The sequence below is a fragment of the Pongo abelii genome, chromosome 5, assembly GCF_028885655.2.
Source record: "Pongo abelii isolate AG06213 chromosome 5, NHGRI_mPonAbe1-v2.0_pri, whole genome shotgun sequence".
In the NCBI taxonomy this organism is placed as follows: domain Eukaryota; kingdom Metazoa; phylum Chordata; class Mammalia; order Primates; family Hominidae; genus Pongo; species Pongo abelii.
The window spans coordinates 46,714,992-46,733,058 of record NC_071990.2 but is presented as its reverse complement, the minus strand read 5'-3'; the positions used below and the strand labels follow the sequence as shown (position 1 = coordinate 46,733,058).

At 40.2% G+C, this 18,067-nt stretch overlaps 1 protein-coding gene across 6 annotated transcripts in view; it reads left to right on the top strand.

The window, feature by feature from the left end:
- The window catches only part of RCAN2 (regulator of calcineurin 2), a 277,059-nt gene that overhangs the window by 8,861 nt on the left and 250,131 nt on the right, over positions 1-18,067 (top strand). The window contains exons 2-3 of one of the 6 annotated variants that reach the window (XM_054556725.2): positions 2,716-2,865; positions 5,628-5,732. The exons of 3 other annotated variants lie outside the window; for them this stretch is intronic. The gene's annotated coding sequence lies outside the window, so the exon portion shown is untranslated. Of the gene's footprint in view, positions 1-2,715; positions 2,866-5,611; positions 5,733-13,456; positions 13,646-14,797; positions 15,046-18,067 lie in introns of those variants that run through there. 2 more of the 6 variants (XM_063724605.1, XM_063724603.1) reach the window with 2 other exon arrangements.

The following is an 18,067-nucleotide window of genomic DNA, read 5'->3' as shown; positions in this document are numbered from 1 at the left end:
ATGGGGCAGTCCACAGTGTGCTTGTGGGGAAACCTAGGTGAGTGGCTTCCCCTGTGCTCCTTCCTACCAGACAGCTCCCAGGAAGCCATATGGCAAGCACTGAAGGGAATGACCATGTATGATTCATGGAATGACCTTTAGGGTCTCCAAAAGTAGAATGCCCAAATGTGGCAGCTCCTCATAATGCTTTCAGTTTTGTTCCTTAAAATAGCCTTTAAAATCTTATGCTTATACAAAGATGACTATTTATCAAAAGACTTTTGTCTTGGGTGATAAAGATTAAACATATGCCATGCTTTTGGTGCTTTTTACCCTTCATTTAGCCTCTTCCTCTTAGCTCAACCATTATGATGTCCTCACAACCTCTCCTGGCTATTGGCTTACAGTTCAAGCCAAGATGTGATACTATGAGAAGGTTATTTTATCTGAGTAAAATTAGAAATATCTTAATGGATATTCATGAAAACTAATCCTAGGTATTTTTATGACAGTATAACTTTCAAGGGCATATCTTATAGGAAAGAAAATCCAAAGAATAATGCAGGTTAGAGACCTTTACCTAACTGGTGTTTGGGACCCATTTCCATATATCTGGGAGCCTGACATGGTGGATTTCCCAACAGACCACAACAGCACTCCTCCTGCCCCATTTCCAACAACACAATCCCAGATCATGGCAGAATCCTCCCGTTCACTGTTTAGGGACTTTACCTTTAGCCTCTGTTTTCATTCTTCTTCTCTCACCTCTCTCAATGATCCTAGGGCTTGAAAACAAAGATATATTATTCTTTTTCCAAAAAAGGGGAGTGATATTCAGATGGCAGAATATATACACATAGCTAAATGATATTAAATTTAATATCCTTTAATATTAAATTAATATTATTTTTAATATTAAAAAATGTATTAGTCATTTGAGGTCAGTTGATGAGCATCTAACCTTGGTTCTTTACCTAGAAATGGTTCTTTATCTTAACTAGATATCTAGAAATTGTTCCTAATCTAGTTTGGTGAGAGCTTATCTTTAAGATAACAGTTTTTTCCCCCAAGTGTTTTTTACTCAGTTTTTATTATTCCTTTTTGGATCAGCCAGTCCTTTGAGTGATTTTCCAAAGTATCAAAATTATGCCTCTTCTTGCTTTTAGATTTTTTCCTATTGAGATATTTATATGCAGCCTTTATAGTATCCTAATCATTGCTTAAACACACCATTCCTATACCTCTTTCTTTATCCTAGGGTTGGTTTATGCTAATATCAAGATGAAGTTATTCTCAAATTGTAGGGTTTCTGTCATTCGTATCTATTGTCAATCATGGCAATGTAAATGCTGCCAAATGCATGCTTTTTTTTCCTAGTTGCAAATTGACTTTTTATGGCTACTTATTAGAGAACCCCAGGAGGCCAATAGTAATAATTGAGACACAGCTGCAAAAGACCAGATATTACTTCTTCAGCTTCCTATTCTAACAAATAATGAACCACCAAGTTGTTTATAAATAAATCAAAAGTCTTTGTAATAAATAACAAACTAAGAAGCAAATGCATACAATTTTCAGATATGAAGAGTTATAGAAATGCGAGATATACTGATAATCAGAGTAAGAATTGTTTTACTAATGAGAACCAATTTAGAGAACATTGCAACTATATAAAATTATAATTGGATTTTCTCCCAACTCTATTTCTTGAAATTCAAGTCTTTCTTCAAATTCCATTTCTTTTATATTTCTTCAATTCCTGAGCCCTCAAAAGAGCCATCACTCTTTGTTGAACCTGTATTTATGGCACATCCGTAGATAACCTATATATCTTATTCACTCATATATTTCATTAATTCATTTACCTCTACTATGAATCAGGTGTGCTGACCACTAGGGTATAAAAACCAGTAAGACATAATCCCCATCTTTAGGGAAATTAGAGTACAGTAGACTTTAAGTTTCTTACTTGTTTATCTACACCTCCCTGTAGACAGTAAGTGCCCCCAGGGTGAAGACTGCACCTACTCATTCATTGCCATGGCCCCTGCTACACTCATCACTATGGCTTGCATATGGCGGGCACTCAGTCAGTGGTAAAATGAACTAACTATCCATCATATTTATTCTAAATAATTCAGAAACACAAACTTGAAGATATCAACACCTTCAAATGTCTTTAAAGCCTTTGTTCTCTTCACATAATTATTAACTATAAAAGCAAGTGGCCGGGCGCGGTGGCTCACGCCTGTAATCCCAGCACTTTGGGAGGCCGAGGCAGGCGTATCACGAGGTCAAGAGATCCAGACCATCCTGGCTAACACAGTGAAACCCTGTCTCTACTAAAACAAAAAATTAGCCGGGTGTGGTGATGGGTGCCTGTAATCTCAGCTACTCAGGAGGCTGAGGCAGGAGAATGGCGTGAACCCGGGAGGCAGATCTTGCAGTGAGCCGAGATCACGCCACTGCACTCCAGCCTGGGTGACAGATCGAGACTCCATCTCAAAAAAAAAAAAAAAAAAAAAAGTAACTCTACATGATAAGTTTGTCTAGTTTCATTTTGTGTGGGTGAATAGGTTTCTTTTCTCCAGAATGTGACCTAGTACCACATCTCTGTGACATAACAAAGCACCAGATATGATTGAGAGAAGTGTCTGAATGTTTTATAGGCAGATGTATTAAATGCTTCTTCTGTCTGAAACTCAAATTATTTTGAAATGCTTCTGTTTTGGTAAGATAGTGCATCCTTTCTTCTTTTGTGGAACTTGGATACAAAGCAACTGAACAGGAATAATTGTGGATATTTATTGGGGACCTATTAAGCACCAAGCACTGGCTAAAGACCCCACATGTTATCACATATTGTCCTCTCGACAAACCTGTGAGGTAAGTTCTGTTTTCATCCTGCTGTTCTTTAGATGAAGAGACTGAGGATCAGGAAGGTTGAGTTACTCTCCTATAATTATACTGGTAATAAGTGGGAAGCCCAGACTCACCAATGGTCTGTTTGTCACCACAGCCCACCATTCCTTGTCAAAGTAGGATTTGTAAAGGCATTTGTGGGGCCCGCTTTATAATGAACAATACTGCTGCATGGTTTTGGTGCCTGAATTTGTGTTTTTTATTTGCAATCCAGTTGGTCCAGTGCTATTTTAGTAGCTGTGGGCTTATGGGAATGAACAATGGACTTATGTAATTTGCCTCAAATGAAGGCTGTATGACTGCATGGCACACTGGTCCAGTATGTTTAGTTTTGCTGTGGATAAAGAAATGTGGCCGGGCACGGTGGCTCACACCTGTAATCCCAGCACTTTGGGAGGCTGAGGCGGGTGGATCATGAGGTTAGAAGATCAAGAACATCCTGCCCAACATGGTGAAGCCCCATCTTTACTAAAAATATGAAAATTAGCCGGGCATGGAGGTGAGTGCCTGTAGTCCCAGCTACTCGGGAGGCTGAGGCAGGAGAATTGCTTGAACCCGGGAGGTGAAGGCTGCAGTGAGCTGAGATCGCGCCACTACACTCTAGCCTGGGCGACAGAGTAAGACTCTATCTCAAAAAAAAAAAAGAAATGTGAGACAGACCCTACTGCACGGCAGGTAGTGGGAGCATTCTGAATCCCAAGACACCTGTGTTGGGGTTTTCAATATCATAGCCATAATGAAAATGGAGGGTTACTTTTAGGAAAACATCATCATCTGAATATTAAGTAAATGTTCATTTGAATGGAATTGGTGTTACACTTTTGTGGGTATTTGGTTAAAACTTTTACTTGGCATTTGATGATTTTAGAGGAGCTGAAACTATAAGAATTTTTATGTTTGTGTGTATTTAAGTATCATTACAATAAAAGCCATGTAAGTCAAAATTGGGAAAGGAAGCATTCTAAATTGTTTTTCCTAAAAAGGATGCTCTGTACTCAGTTTTTCAAAATCGAGCATACTGAATTATTCTGAAATACCTAATGAAAATCTTCAATGCAAAAAAATGATTTCACACCCATCAGGGGTCCGGCCTGCCCACTCTAAGTCTTTCTTGAGAGATAAGTCATTGATATTTCCTTTGAACCTGTAAATATTATCTGGGACAGTAAAGGTCTGACCTTGGGTGAAACTCTCCATTGCTGAGGTTCTCTAACGCACCTTCAATTGGCCCTGGCTGTCAAGATGCTTGTAGATTCTTTGTCGTCCTTTGTCCTGATTCTGATAATTCACAGTTGTATGCACATCGCCAATTGTTTATAATCGTTTTCTTATCACCACCATAAAGATTTGTGAATTTGGGCTAGGAAGTAGTACCCAGCCTCACTTAAGCAGAGAAGATAATGACAATATACTGGAATTTTAAAAGCTTCTGGCTTAAAAGGTCTCTCAGTCTGTCCAAAATGACTACATTAGTTACTTTTGAGTAAAGAAAAAGCAAGTCCTTGTTAAATGCAGACATGGGAAGAGGAGGTAGTATCTGACAGCATATTTATCCTTAGTTCTTCAGTGTTGCTTTATGACGAATTTCCAGTAAGACTTTGGAGCACTAGAACGGAGGACAGTGAGGTCTGATGGAAAGGGAGGAGAAGCTCATTGTATAGCATGTGGACATAGACATGTGATGGGACTTATGAGTGAAGAAGGAGGAAACCAGGAAGGAAAGGCTAGCTTAAGAGCAGTGCCAATCTTGGGTAGCCCAGGGCCATATTGTAAAAGAGGGGACTTTTTTTTTTTCTGTGCATAATGTACTTTTCTTCTGTTATTTACAATTTCAATAAAGGTTTTCTATTTTAATAAAATGTGTAGAAATGTGTTATAGGTGTTTGTTGTTGTTATTGTATCACTATCATTGTTATTATTTCCCAACAGCCTGCATGATACAGAGAGATTATCACTGGGTGCACAGAGTGGGAAATTCAAAGAGCTGGGCTAGATGGGCTGTGATTTTCTTGTGAGAGATTGGGCTTTCCCTTAGTAACATTTTGGCCTCAGTTTTCTAGTTTACGTCATTAAAGTGTTGGGCAAAATGATCATTAGAGTTGCTGCCAGCTCTTTCATTCTTTGTATATTCTAGTCTTTGCAAGAAATCAACATAGAATCCTTGGAATATTTCATGAAAATGACCGATGGTAGTTCTGATTGTTATTTTAATGCTCATCTTTCATGCAGAGCTATTCTTAGTTAAAGACTATGGGAGTACTTACTTTTGTTATCTTTAGTGAGAGAGGTATTTGATAGCTTTTCAGGGCATCCTTAAGATTGAGCCACCAGCTGATCAAACATTTGCATATGCTTAGAGTTAGCCATTTTATGGTAGGAGCTTTTCTGTTCCTTTCTCTGAGTTTGCTTTTAATTATACTGCCTTCTGCCAGGGTACTTCCACCCTAGAGATGGCAAGATGGATGTGTCTTACATCCTAGCCGGGTCTTCAACTGACAGAGGGGAGAAAAGGATGGCATCGATTTTTGTAGAAAGTGGTAACTTGATGTTATTTTTATACTTTGTTACAACTCTGAGTGTATTGTCTGGCAAATCTCTTCAGTAGATAATATTTATATTAATAGGTAACACTTATCTAGAACCTATTTTGTGCAAGGTATTATTTTAAACATTTTACTCATAAAATGACATCTGATCCTCATAATATCTTCATCCACATTTGACAGATGAGGAAACTGAGGCACAGAGAAGTTAAATAGCTTGCCAAGGCCCCACAGCTGATAAGTGGCACAGCTGGAATTCAAAGCCAGGCATCAGCACCAACATCTGTGGTTTGTATACAATTTGATTCTAGCTTTTATGTGTTACCCAAAAATGTTAGACTCAATTTTATCATTTTTATAAATTGAGCCTTGAAGAGCTCGCCAATAATTCTATCCTAAAAGTGGATCAACTCATATGTTTTGCGCCTGCTTTTCTGTTTTTCACTTTTTATGTCGGGTAAATAAGCTGTTAGAAACCAACAGAGTCCATGTATCATTAAGTACCAGAGTTGGAGAGGGAGAAGGGGAGGATTCTAAAGGACATGATGAACAGCCAGATAAAGAGTTACATACAGTGAGGTTTAGAAGGGCCCTAAATGCAGGAGCTTCTGTCCCCCTGCAAGTTGAGATGTGCCACCCTCCTGGCCCATGGATGTATTCAGTAACCTGGAAGCAATCCAAACTCTGTTCTTTTATGTTTTTTTGGAGGATTCATCAGTCAGGTATGATTGATTACATGATTGACCACTGGTGATCAACCCAACCTTCAGTTCCTTTCTTTTCCCTTGAGGTCAGAGTTGGGGGACCAAAAGTTTTAACCCTTTAATCTCACAGTTGGCTCACCCTGGCAACCAGCCCCTCATCTTGCAGTTATCCAGGGGCTTTCCAAAAATCTCCTGACTGAAAGGGGCTTGCAATGAGTAAGAGAAGACATGTTCATCTTTCTTGCAGTGTAACTGCTGTAAGCTGTTTAAAAAACCTAGAACAGAAGACAAAATATTTTCACAAAAGATACTCCTATTACTCCTATCACTCTAATCACTTCGGAAATTACAAGGGTTTCAGGAGCTGTGAGCCAGGAACCTTGGACAAAGACAAAAATATATGTTTCCTTTTATATCACAATATCACAGCATGATACAAAGAAACTTCCACCTTCAGGATTCTATCTTAGAGGGCTGGCACCATGTTTTGTTACTCACCACTATGTCCTTCATGACTAAGCATCTTGCATGTAACAAGCACTCATGAAGTATTATTGAAATTTTTGAATAGATTGGATGACCGTTGATAGCATTCTAATTATGTTATTAATATTCAGTGGATTATTTTTTACCTAACCATAAAAATAATGCTACATAGCTTTATGGATTATTTGTTTCACTTCATGCATGCCAATTTACCAAAAAATATTGCCTTCGTTATTTTGGCCTAGTGGGATGGAAACATCAAGATTCAGGGGGTCTTCATTCTCGTTCTGATTCTGTTGTGCTAGCTATGAGATGTTGAGCAACTGAGCTTCAGTTTCCTACTCTGTAAAATGGGGATTATAATAACTGCGCTGGTGATCTCATAAGGCTTGTGGAGGGTCAGATGGCATAAAGCTTAGGTGACAAAAGATGAAAGGCATTATTATTCCCAGCATCACCCACTAGTACATTCCCATTATCTACTACCCCTTCTTCACCAGTGTTACTTAGTCCACCTGAATGTTCCATCTTTGGCTTCAAATTTTAAAAAAGAGTCCATGAGAATGTCTGTTAGATGAACACTGGAAAAGAGAAAGAAGACCCATTCTGGGTGATTCATGACATCCCCATTTGACCCTGAAAGCTGTGAGGGCAGGGATCATGGTTGTTCAGTTTGCTTTGTTTTGTTTATCAAGAGCATGGTAGACCCTCCGTGATTGTTTCTTGAATGAATAAACATAACTCCTGACTTCCAGTATTAGATCATAGAGTCGAGTAGCCATTCTGTGCTCCATGAGGGTGGAAGCAGCAGTCACCATCAGATGCTGGAGAGTGCAGCATTTCAACTGCTCTACTTAACATAATACAGAAACCAACCTGTGCGGAGGGAGAGAAGTGACTATAGAGAAATAATTTCAAGTTGAAATAGCTAAAGAATGTTGGAATTATAGCTTTTCTGTTTGTTTGGAAAGAATTGAAGCCTTGGAAAATCCTTCTTCACTTCCCTCCAAGTGTCTTGACATTGGAGAAGAGGGTGGAGCAGCTCATCTCCTCACAGCCTGCTCACATCTCCTTTCTACAATAAGCACTTACCTCCCTACTCCCTGCTTTGCAATTGACATAACAATTCACTGCCTACCTGAAGTTAAAAAATGGAATTGCTGCTCTGTATGGCCAATAAATTAGCCTAGAGAGCATGACTTTTACCTACCAGAAGCTTGCTCAAGTGGGCATTTCTTGAAAACAGCAGTGGCTTCTGCTGTTGAAGCAGAGGATGGCAACATGCAGCTATTAGAGGGTTTCTCCCCTCCGTAACCAATAGTCATAGAGCCCTGAGAGTACTGAGTCATGTGCAGAAGGACCTCACCTCCAACCTAATTTCCAAGTGACCAGGAATCAACAGCTGGTCATCAGCTTCCCTCTAAGATGTGTGCTGCTGGGTTCCAGAGATGAAATGTGGGCCCAAACTGTGTTCATCCCACGGCAAATGGGGCCCTTCTTTGTCAGGACATGGACTGAAGCAGAGGTAAAAGAAATATTTAGAACAAAACTAGTTTGGGCATAATGATATTAAGTGCAAAGGGGCGGTGGGGGGCAGAGGCTGGAATGCTAAAGCCAAGAGCAGCTCTGTATTCTCAGGAAGGTTTTGAGATTACTCAAAAATGAACGACACAGATGCTTGTCAGGGCTTTCTGAGCACTTTCTGAATATTGCTTTAATATAAACTTCAATGAAATAAAGGGCTTCCAGATATTAATCTAGACCAAGAGGAAACATCTTCAGAGCTTCTGGGATATTCTTATACAGAAAAATAAAAAAACTCATTTTAATCCAGTATTTCTTAAAAATTGAACAATGTGACAAAATACTTCAACAAATATTTGGAAATCCACAAAAATGCCTAGAGCAACTTCCTGATTTAGAAACAATAATGTGAGTAGTAAAGCAGTAAGACAATGTTCACCTAGAAAAAATAAGCCTTGACTTTCCCCTTAGAGTGCAGTAGGGCATTGGTATATCATTTTTCTATGCCACCTGCTGCTTATGTTTCTTTCCCAGCTACTCACCCCCTAATTGTGTTCAATTTATCTTTTGTTCCTCCCCTTTGGAACTGAACTTTTGATGGCAGAGGAACTCCAATCTGGAGATCAAAGTTATTTATTAGTCTTCAGCATCCCTAACTTTCACATAGCAATGATTCCAAAGGATTTCCTCCTTTCCCAAAACCTACTCACTATGCTATTGTGAGGAGGTTTTTCCTAATTCTCCCACTTCTCTATCCTTACCTGTCTCTTCCTTTCCAAACCTACCATCACTCACTTCTTGCAGAACCTTGTTGATGGCTGCTTAGGTGGTCTTCTATCCATATGCCCCTCTCCAACTCTTAACTGAGCTGCTAGGGAATTTTGTTAATATTTATTATGATATTAATAGCACTCTGTTGCTTCAACAATATTCCTCATTCCTGGCCTTTACCTACTGAGCTAGAAACAGATTTTATGTCATGAAAGGTACATGGCAATATGGCTTCCCCCTGCCTCCCCACCACCCCATGTGTCAGTCTGGACTCCTGTAGTTCTTTTAATATGCGGTAAGCTCTCCCTTCTGTATATATTTGCTCAATATTTTTCCTCAGCCTGGAATGTTCTCTCCACCCTGCAGCTACCTCCCACTACCCTTTCTCTAAATGTCTGCTGCATTCCTCTCTACCTATTCACTAATTCTGCCTGTTCCTGAAGCATTTCCTGATTCTCTCTCCAGCTAAATCCCTTTCCCCTTTGAGTCCCCAGAGCTCTGCCTATTCTACTCTTCTTCTGATGTCCACCTCCATTCTGGGCCCGGGTGTCCCTGCATAATCACAGTGCCTCTCCTCCACCACCCACTCAGGATGAGTCCTTCTGTCCAACTCTGAATCATCTAAGAGGAATCAGGATAGTTTGCACATAGTAGCTTCTCAATATATTATTTTAAAGAGAAATATGTGAGTTTATATGTAAGATTCAAAAGTTAAAATACTATCTCTATTTTATAAATGTACCCTCATTCCTTTCCTGAGAGTTTATATGAAGAGTGCCCCTAAAGAATAAAATGACAGAGGAAAATGGTTTAATATCCATGGATATTATTCAGACCTGAATGATAATCAGCAGCCTTTCCCTTATCCACAGTCAAAATATGTCATTGATTTATCTAACAATTATCAGGTTAAAAAAATCCCAAGTTAGTTTTGGATAATGCATAGTTTTCTTTATGAAAATATGAGGTCATAAACCCGCTGAGCATATACTGGACTAGCACTGCCATTGATGTGTTTTTTATGCTGCTGTTATTGACATTTGGTCCCTGATGGTAATGGAAGACTCTAGTCTATTACAATTCTGATATTTTATTGGTGATTTATAGGTAATAGTTTATTGTTTAAAGAGAACAAAAAAAATAGCACAGACAGTTAGTTAAAGAATTCAGTTCACTAGACATTTACTGAATGCCTATTATATGCTAGGTATGAGATAGGGGTGTGTGTTTGTGTGTGCATGTGTCTGTATGTGTGTGATGTCATTCTTGATATTAAGAAGCTATAAGGTAGGGTCATAATTGATTATGGAGGATCAAACAGTATACCATAAGATATTGTATATGGCAAAAGAAAGGAGAGAAAAGCATTGGTATGCTTTAAGAGTTTGCAAATTAATAAGAGAACACATAAATGTGTATATGTACATTTAAACATGATTTATAGAAACAGACAGACATACATGCATATACCTAATCAAACTGTCCTGAAACATGACTTCTAAAAGTTCAGGGCTGTGGACCCCAGGAAAATCACATTGTCACTTAAATTAAAAACTACGCTTATCTGGAAAACAAGATTTGGAGCTTAAGCTTGGTATTCTGAGTTAGTCCCATGAAGGGACTTTTTCTCGCTCTGGGCTACCAGAAGCCAACCTAAGTAGCTCTTCTCTGGGTGAAAATCCCTAGATCTTGTTACTTCAGAAAAAGTTCCAGTGTTCCTGCACTCTCTTTCCCAGACTGATTGGCTTAACTCAGTTGGTATGTCCTCCAAGTTCCTTCTTCTTTCAAGACTTACATGTCTTAGAATCTAAGATTAAGATTGAGTTTTGATTCCCCAGTCATTCAAGAAATTCTACTTAGTCTGTACTAGATACTTGGTACAATGTTGAGTTCTAGAGATACAATGTGAACAAGGTAGACAATCTGCATTTGCAGGTTGGAAAGAGAGGCAGCTACACAATTACAGTACAATTGTGTCTTTCTCCATTATGATGGAGAAAGACATCATCATGGGGGATTTATCTTGGAGTTAAACATCTTCACTGTCCTCTCCGTTGCCTGGCTGAGCACAGGGGAATGGGATGGGGAGAGTCACAGAGAGATTTGACAGAGATGAAACTAACACAGGCACTACAATGGGACTATTGCTCGACTTTATTAGTCTTAGCTGGGTACCTACAATATAGTGATATGTTACAGACCATTGCTATTAAAAGGAAGTCCCAATACATCCATCTTTAGAATTTATATGTGTGCTTTTATGTCAGGAGACAATCTGTAGCCTTTTGAATATGGGTTTCCATTACATTGTTTGGAATTTGGGATATATTTTCCTAGGAAGCATTGTGAATTATGACCAGATCCCCAGGCTAGCCCAAAAGCCTGTTATATGCATGATGAACTTGATGTAAAGTACAGGAGTGTTGATTTGAGAGATCTTAAAAGCTATGTTGTGGTGGGAAAATATTCAGAATTCCAGGTTGGAATACAAGCAAGATTATTTTTCCCTTTGTAGCCTTTACAGTGAGAACAAGGTTTCCTGTTCCCCACCCACTTCCTTACAGAACAATGCGAGGAAGAATTCCACCAGGTGCAGGTCGCTGAGTCCTGGGATAGGTGCTCTAGGGGAGGTAGGGTCTAGCAGGTGGTAAGAGGTAAGGGGGACTGTGTGAGTGTGTGTGTGTGTGCACACACGCACCTGGTTGTTGACTGTTGAAGAAGGTTCCTATACTATTTTAAGTGCTTTACATGTATTATCTAATTGAATCCCTATAACACACCCCCTTGCAATGGTACCATTATTATTCCTCTAAAATTGTGGTGTGTTTCAGGGCTCAGGCCTTAGACCTCTTCTCTCACTAAACTCGCTCATACAGACCCATGGCTATAAGTGTCATCTATTTTATTCCCCTTTCCCCTGAACTCTGAACTCATGGCACCAACTGCTCATTACTTAGATGAATAATAGCACTCTTCATGGCGTGTCCTAAACTAGACTTCTGATTTCATCCCTCTGAACTTGCTCCTGCCACAGCCTACTGCACCTTAGTAAATGGCAGTTTTGTGCTTCTAGGTCCTCAGGCCAAAATCTTGGTATTACTCTTCCATCTTCTCCTACCTCATATCCGATCCATCAGCAAATACCATGTGTACATTAAAAACACCCAGACTCAAGTTCCTACTGATTCTGTTTCTACTGCCACCTCTTTATATCACCATCATCTGCTACCTAGATTACTGCAATTGTTTCTTAGTAGGTTCCTACTTCTGGCCTTGTTCCATTGGTCTATTCTCCAGATAACAGCCAGATAAATTATTTTAAAACGTAAGTCAGTTCCTGAAACTCCTCTGTTCAGACTCTTCCAGTGGCTTCCCATCTCAGGGTAAAATCAAAAAGTCCTCTCCAAGGCCTGTAAGGGTCCACAGGTCCGGGCCATCTGCTTTGTACACTCTCTCTTTCTTACCAGCCTCACCTTCTTCCTTATTGATCAGAGACATATTCCTCACCACCCCTACCTAAAGTGTATAAAATAGCAAATACTCTATACCGCAGCCACACTCCACAGGTTTTGATAGGTGGATAGAAATACTCTGAAGGGTATCTGTGCCTTCTGGTGGAGTGGTGAATGAGGTGAATGAGGAGAGGTGAATTCACCAGAAGAAGAAATGAATAAAGACTGAGCCATGCACAATGAAAACAGATTTCATCCTTGCCACATCTAAGCCATGGGCAAACCATGTTTATGTGGTCAGTTAAACTTGCTTTCTTTTTAAGACTCATGCCCTTATTACATTTTTAAGTGTTTCATATTTAGTATTTGAAGTAATTGTACATTGTAAGTGAAAAAACAATAGTTCTGTTTGGAAGAAGGATAATAATAAAACCAGTTTTAAGAAATATAAAAAATGAGAAAACTAAGTGAACTGGTAGAGAGAGGGTACATAGAAAACTGGCTTGATTTATTTAGTGAACATTTTTGTATGTGTCACTGACATCTGAAAGGTAGAGCTATTAAGTAACTATATAAAGAGACAAATAGCAATAGTTCCTCAAAAAGACAAGCAAGCCTAATATAATGTTTCTCATCTTTAATATCACCCCATTCCTGGTACTGAACTAGGTTTTATAAATCCAGTGGTGAATGCTGATCTCTGACATCTTAATAAGGCACTTCAATGTTGTTGGCTGTTTATCCAGTTTTATACATATGGGATGGTGCTAGGATTGGTTAGAAGAGTAGGAAGGTAAAGGGGGTCCTAGTTCTCTCCTCTAATATAAATAGCTTCCATTGGTCTTGTTGGAATGCCAGATGGGCCCCTCATAATGTTCTAGTTGTATTTCTCAGGAGTCTGTAGGCTGTGCTATTGAAGACATTGTCTTGACTATCATGGTGTCTATTATGTTGGTTTCAGTTCATTAAAGTTGTTTTAGTTCATTTTGTGCTGCTATAACAAAATACCTGAGATAATTTTAAAAATATCTGAGGCAATTTAAAAAGAAGAGAAATTAATTTTCTCACAGTTCTGAAGGCTGGGAAGTCTAAGATCAAGGTGTCCAAGATCAAGGAAGACCAAGATCGAGGTTTGGTCGTCTGGTGAGGGTGGCTCTCTGCTTCCAAGATGGTGCCTTATTGCTGTATCCTCCACAAGGGAGGAATGCTGTGTCCTCACATGGCCAAAGGGCAAGCTAGCTGAATGCTACATGAAACCTCTTTTGTAAGTACCTTAATCCCATTCACGAGGGGAGAAGCCCTTATGACCTAATTACTTCTTAAAGGCCCCACCTCTAAATACCATCACATTCGCCATTAAGTTTCAACACCTAAATTTAGGAGGGGACACACTCATAACATAGCACAAGCATTCCACCAGCTCTTTTGGACAAGTAGAAGGATGGTATACATCCTCTTCCCACTTCGTTTCTAGCATGGTCTTTGTTGTAAAGCAGTGTGGAGGCCAGGACAGTTAAGTTACCAGTTCTCAAAAGGTGGATTATCAACTAAATCACCTAGCTGTTCCTACTTGTTTCCTCTACTGCCTCAATTTCTTCCCCCGAATGCTTTGTAGGTTTTCCCCAGAAATCTTACTATCCTTACTACCAAGACTGGTTCCATCCTCCACAAGCCCTAGCCCCTGATCAGCTGCTGGAGGGGGTGAGGGATGTGGTGAACTGGTCCCAATTGCAGCAGGCCAGAAAGGACTTTATAAAGGTTTCAGTTTTTTTTTTTCTAGGCTAGAATCTGGGTCAGCTGTTTCTTGTAAACAACACATGGCACTAGAAGTGGGAGATTAATTACAGATCATCTTGAATTGTGACTCTCTGACAATAGTGAGAGAAACTGGAAGTTATTTCCACAACTGCCCAGCCCTGTGTCAGTGTCTCAGTTGTGGCCCTTGGTTGAATAGGCCAAGGGCAGACAGCTCCATCTAGATGGGAGGTGGCAATGCAGAAGTCCAATCAGCCCTGGCTTCTGTAGGAACCTGAGGGTATTACAATTGTAGATTTGAGAGAGAAAGAGAGGTGTGATAGAAACTGTCTTCAACAAATGGATATAAAAAGAAGGGAAGGGTTTTAAAAGTGACCTGAAGCAGCTGGGGGCAGTGACTTACTTTCAGATCAAGAGCAAATTGTGCTAACAAGGAAAGTTAAGGAGGAGAGAATGAAAACACTCAGCCTTCCGGATTTAACACAGCTGGAGACAATGAGAATCTGTGAGACTCAGGAAGTCACTCAAGTTGAGAAAGTGCTGATTAAAGGTGAGCAAGGCTCTGGAACATCTAGTGGAGAGAGAGAGAGAGAGAAGAGGGGAGAGAGAAGAGAGAGGAGAGAGGGAGTCTGAGGGTGTTACATTCCATTTGTCTCGTCAGCACAGCATATCAAGAGCCATGCTGGGAGCCAGCATTATAGAAAGAAGCAAGTATGCTCAACATATGGAAGGAGATGTAAAACGTCAATAAATGGGTTTGCTTTGCCAAATGTTGTAAATAACAACACGTGCAGACGGGAGGACAGAAAGGAGAAGCTGGGCAGCCCTCCCAGGATGGTGGCTGCTTTGCTGGCATTGGCGCGGCTGTGGTGGGGTTGGACCTCACTGTGAAGTACCCTGGAGCCTCTGGTAAGCCCTGACAGGGTTTTCATCTAATTTGGAAAATGGTGATTAAAGAAAAGAGAAGGGTAAGTAAGACTATAAGATTGAAGCAGGGAATTTGTATTAGGAAGCTAAATACTTCAGGTCCCCTTTTGGTTGAAGATGACCTGATAAAACTAAAAGGTTTAGAACAGTGGTCCATATTCTTATCATAAACTCAAGTCAAACTCTGGGCCTAACACCAACGTTGCCTTTCTTGGAAAGTAAAACAATCAAGGGAGAACAGATTAAGTAAAGGTATAATTGGCAGTTAGATTAAGCAATTATAGCAAATGCTAATATTTCATGAGTGATTATAGCTGCTGGGCCCTGGGCTAAATTCTTTACTAGGATTATCTCAATTGGACCTCTCAGTAGTCCCAATTTATAGCTGTGGAAACTGAGGCCTAGTAAGCAGAGCTAACTTGCATAAAATCACAAAGTAAAATTGTTGTAGAAAGAGGATTCAGACTCCAGGGCCAGCCACTACTGTCAGTCCATCTTCTCCTAATTGATAATCACAAATGCTGAGGAGCTAGGATTTCAGTCTGAGTCTGTCTGACTTCAGTGTTCTTGCATTGTTTCACTGTGGAGGTACAATCTCTTCCAGAAGAGCTGAAAAACATAGCACCCACCAGAAATTTTGGGATTTTGGAGTAAGTGAGAGGGAGAAGAATGGTAAGATGTGTAACATTTAATCCAAGGAAGAGCCCAGTGAAGTAGGTACTACTGTGGTTCCCACATTGCATATGGTGCCCAGAGATGTTCAGTAACATGTCCAAGGTCACACAGCTAGAAAGTGGCAGTGCCAAAATTCAAGACCAACTTCAAAATTCACACTTAACCATTGTACTCCTTCTGTACATGCAAAAAGACCCATAACTCTAGGAAAGAGAGGAGGAGCTCCTGTGTCATATGAGACAGAAGGTTGCTCTGTTGAGAACTTAAGATGGTTAACACTTATAATAGTTAACACTTACTGAACACTCATGGTGTGTCCCAGTCTGTTCTAAGTGCCTTATGTGCATTAGCTATCAAATCTTCAAAACAACACTATAAAAGGCATATACTCCTGTCATCTTTACAGATAAGGAAACAACACAGAGATTAAGTGATTTGTCCAAGGTCACACAGCCAGTAAGCTGGAGAGCTGAAAGTCAAATTCAGAGCTCTTTTAATTCCGTTCAATTCAAGAAATGTCAGAAGTTACCTTCCAAGTGCAAGGTCCTGTTTAGTAGCTACAAGAGTTATGCAGGTAGGTAAGACACAGCTCCTGTGCCCAACATTGGGTGGAAGATAAGAAATAAGTAAGTGCAAAGTGAGGCAAAACAAAGTAAGTGTCCCGAGAGGTGCAAGTGCAAGACAATAGCAGTCAGTAACTGGGGAATCTCATTTAGTGCAGGCTGGGCTCAGAGCGGGGTATGAAGGCAGTGACCCCAGACGTGACTTTGAAGATGAGTGGAATGTTGATAGGTGGGAATGGGGCATAGCAGGAGAAAACCTTAAGGAAAGCTTGAGGAAATTGGTCAAAGCTACACAGCTATTTAATATTTATAAGTTTGTTACAGGTAAAGCCCTTAAAACAAAGTAAGCACTCAATGATTGTCGCTGCTCCTGCTGCTATTGTTATGGACTGAGCTGGAACTTGATGCTGAGACTTGTGATTTTTTTCAGCGTTGATGAGGTAGTTGATAAGTCTAGATAGGAAGTCTGTCATCTTGTGGCTGTCCTGGTTTGCTGGGCTGAAGAGTTTTTTATTTAATTTGATAGGTCCTGTGGAATTATGGAAGATTTTTAATGTGGAAATAACATGAATATTTAGCTGTATTGTGGGAAAAAATAGCATACTGTCTGCTAGGTACTGAGATAGGGATTTTTCTTCCCCCTGCCTTTCCTCCTTGTGTTGAAAGGACTTCCAAGCTCTTCATTACCTGCTAATGTTGTGGAAGGGAGTGTGACCTGCCTCCTTGGACTTCTAGTGAGTCCTGTCCAGCTCTCCACTCCCTAGGCAGCCTTCTAGTCCATCTTTTCTTTTCTGAATAACTCAGACCCTTCTTGGCTGGATTTTTCTCAAAGCTGCAATATCTCTCATTCCCTGCTTTCTTTCCTTTTCACTCTGTTTCTCTCCAGCACTCCATGACCCATCTGAAAGCCAAAGGTGAAAGATGACAGGATAAATCTTACTTTGGCTACCATAGCAACGTTCTTGTGCTTTGCTGCCCACTTTTGAAGTGTTGCCCTCCTGTGAAAAGTTATTTTGCATAACATTGCTTCACTCTTCCAGAGGCTTTGGGCTTTCTTTAAGCTTCTTCTAGGCAATCATGAGAGGATGGTCTTCTGTCTCCAGGTGGGGCATCTGAACACATCTTCCCCAGTGGTGCAGGCATTCTCTACTATATACAGAGCCACTCATTCCCTGTTCACTTTTTTGTTTCTAAGAAAAATGCAGTCAGAGATGATGAATCTTCAATTGTATTACATAAGCCCTGGTTTGAGCCATCGATTTACAAATGACTCAGCTGTACGTTTTCAAAATTTAAAGTGCTATTGAAATTAACCGATAAAATTTCTAGACTACTACCCATTTATGAAGGGTGTGCTTGTTATCTTTACTTGATCCCAGAGAGCCTCTCTCCACCCTTATCCCTCTGCACTGTGCCCTGTGCCCCAGAGCCTGACCTCTGTGTTCCACCTCCATGGCCCCCTGGCCCTCTGGTTTCCAGTTAGGTTTGACCAATGGGAGGTACCAGCAGGAGATCAGAGAAAGATAACAAGTTGGGGATGTTTATTTTTCTGGCACTCTCTTTGTAGCACTACTGTAGATTGACCACATCCTGCAGTGAAAGATGTGTCAGGGGGCCATCTCCACACAGCCCTCTGTTCTCTCCAGAATATCTCCAGGTTCTGGAAACCCCTCCCCTCCTCTCAACTCTTCAAATCTAGGGAGAGTGCTAGACCAGGGTTTTGTACTATCTGTTATGGTTTTCCTGTACCCTGCCCATGCCTGTAA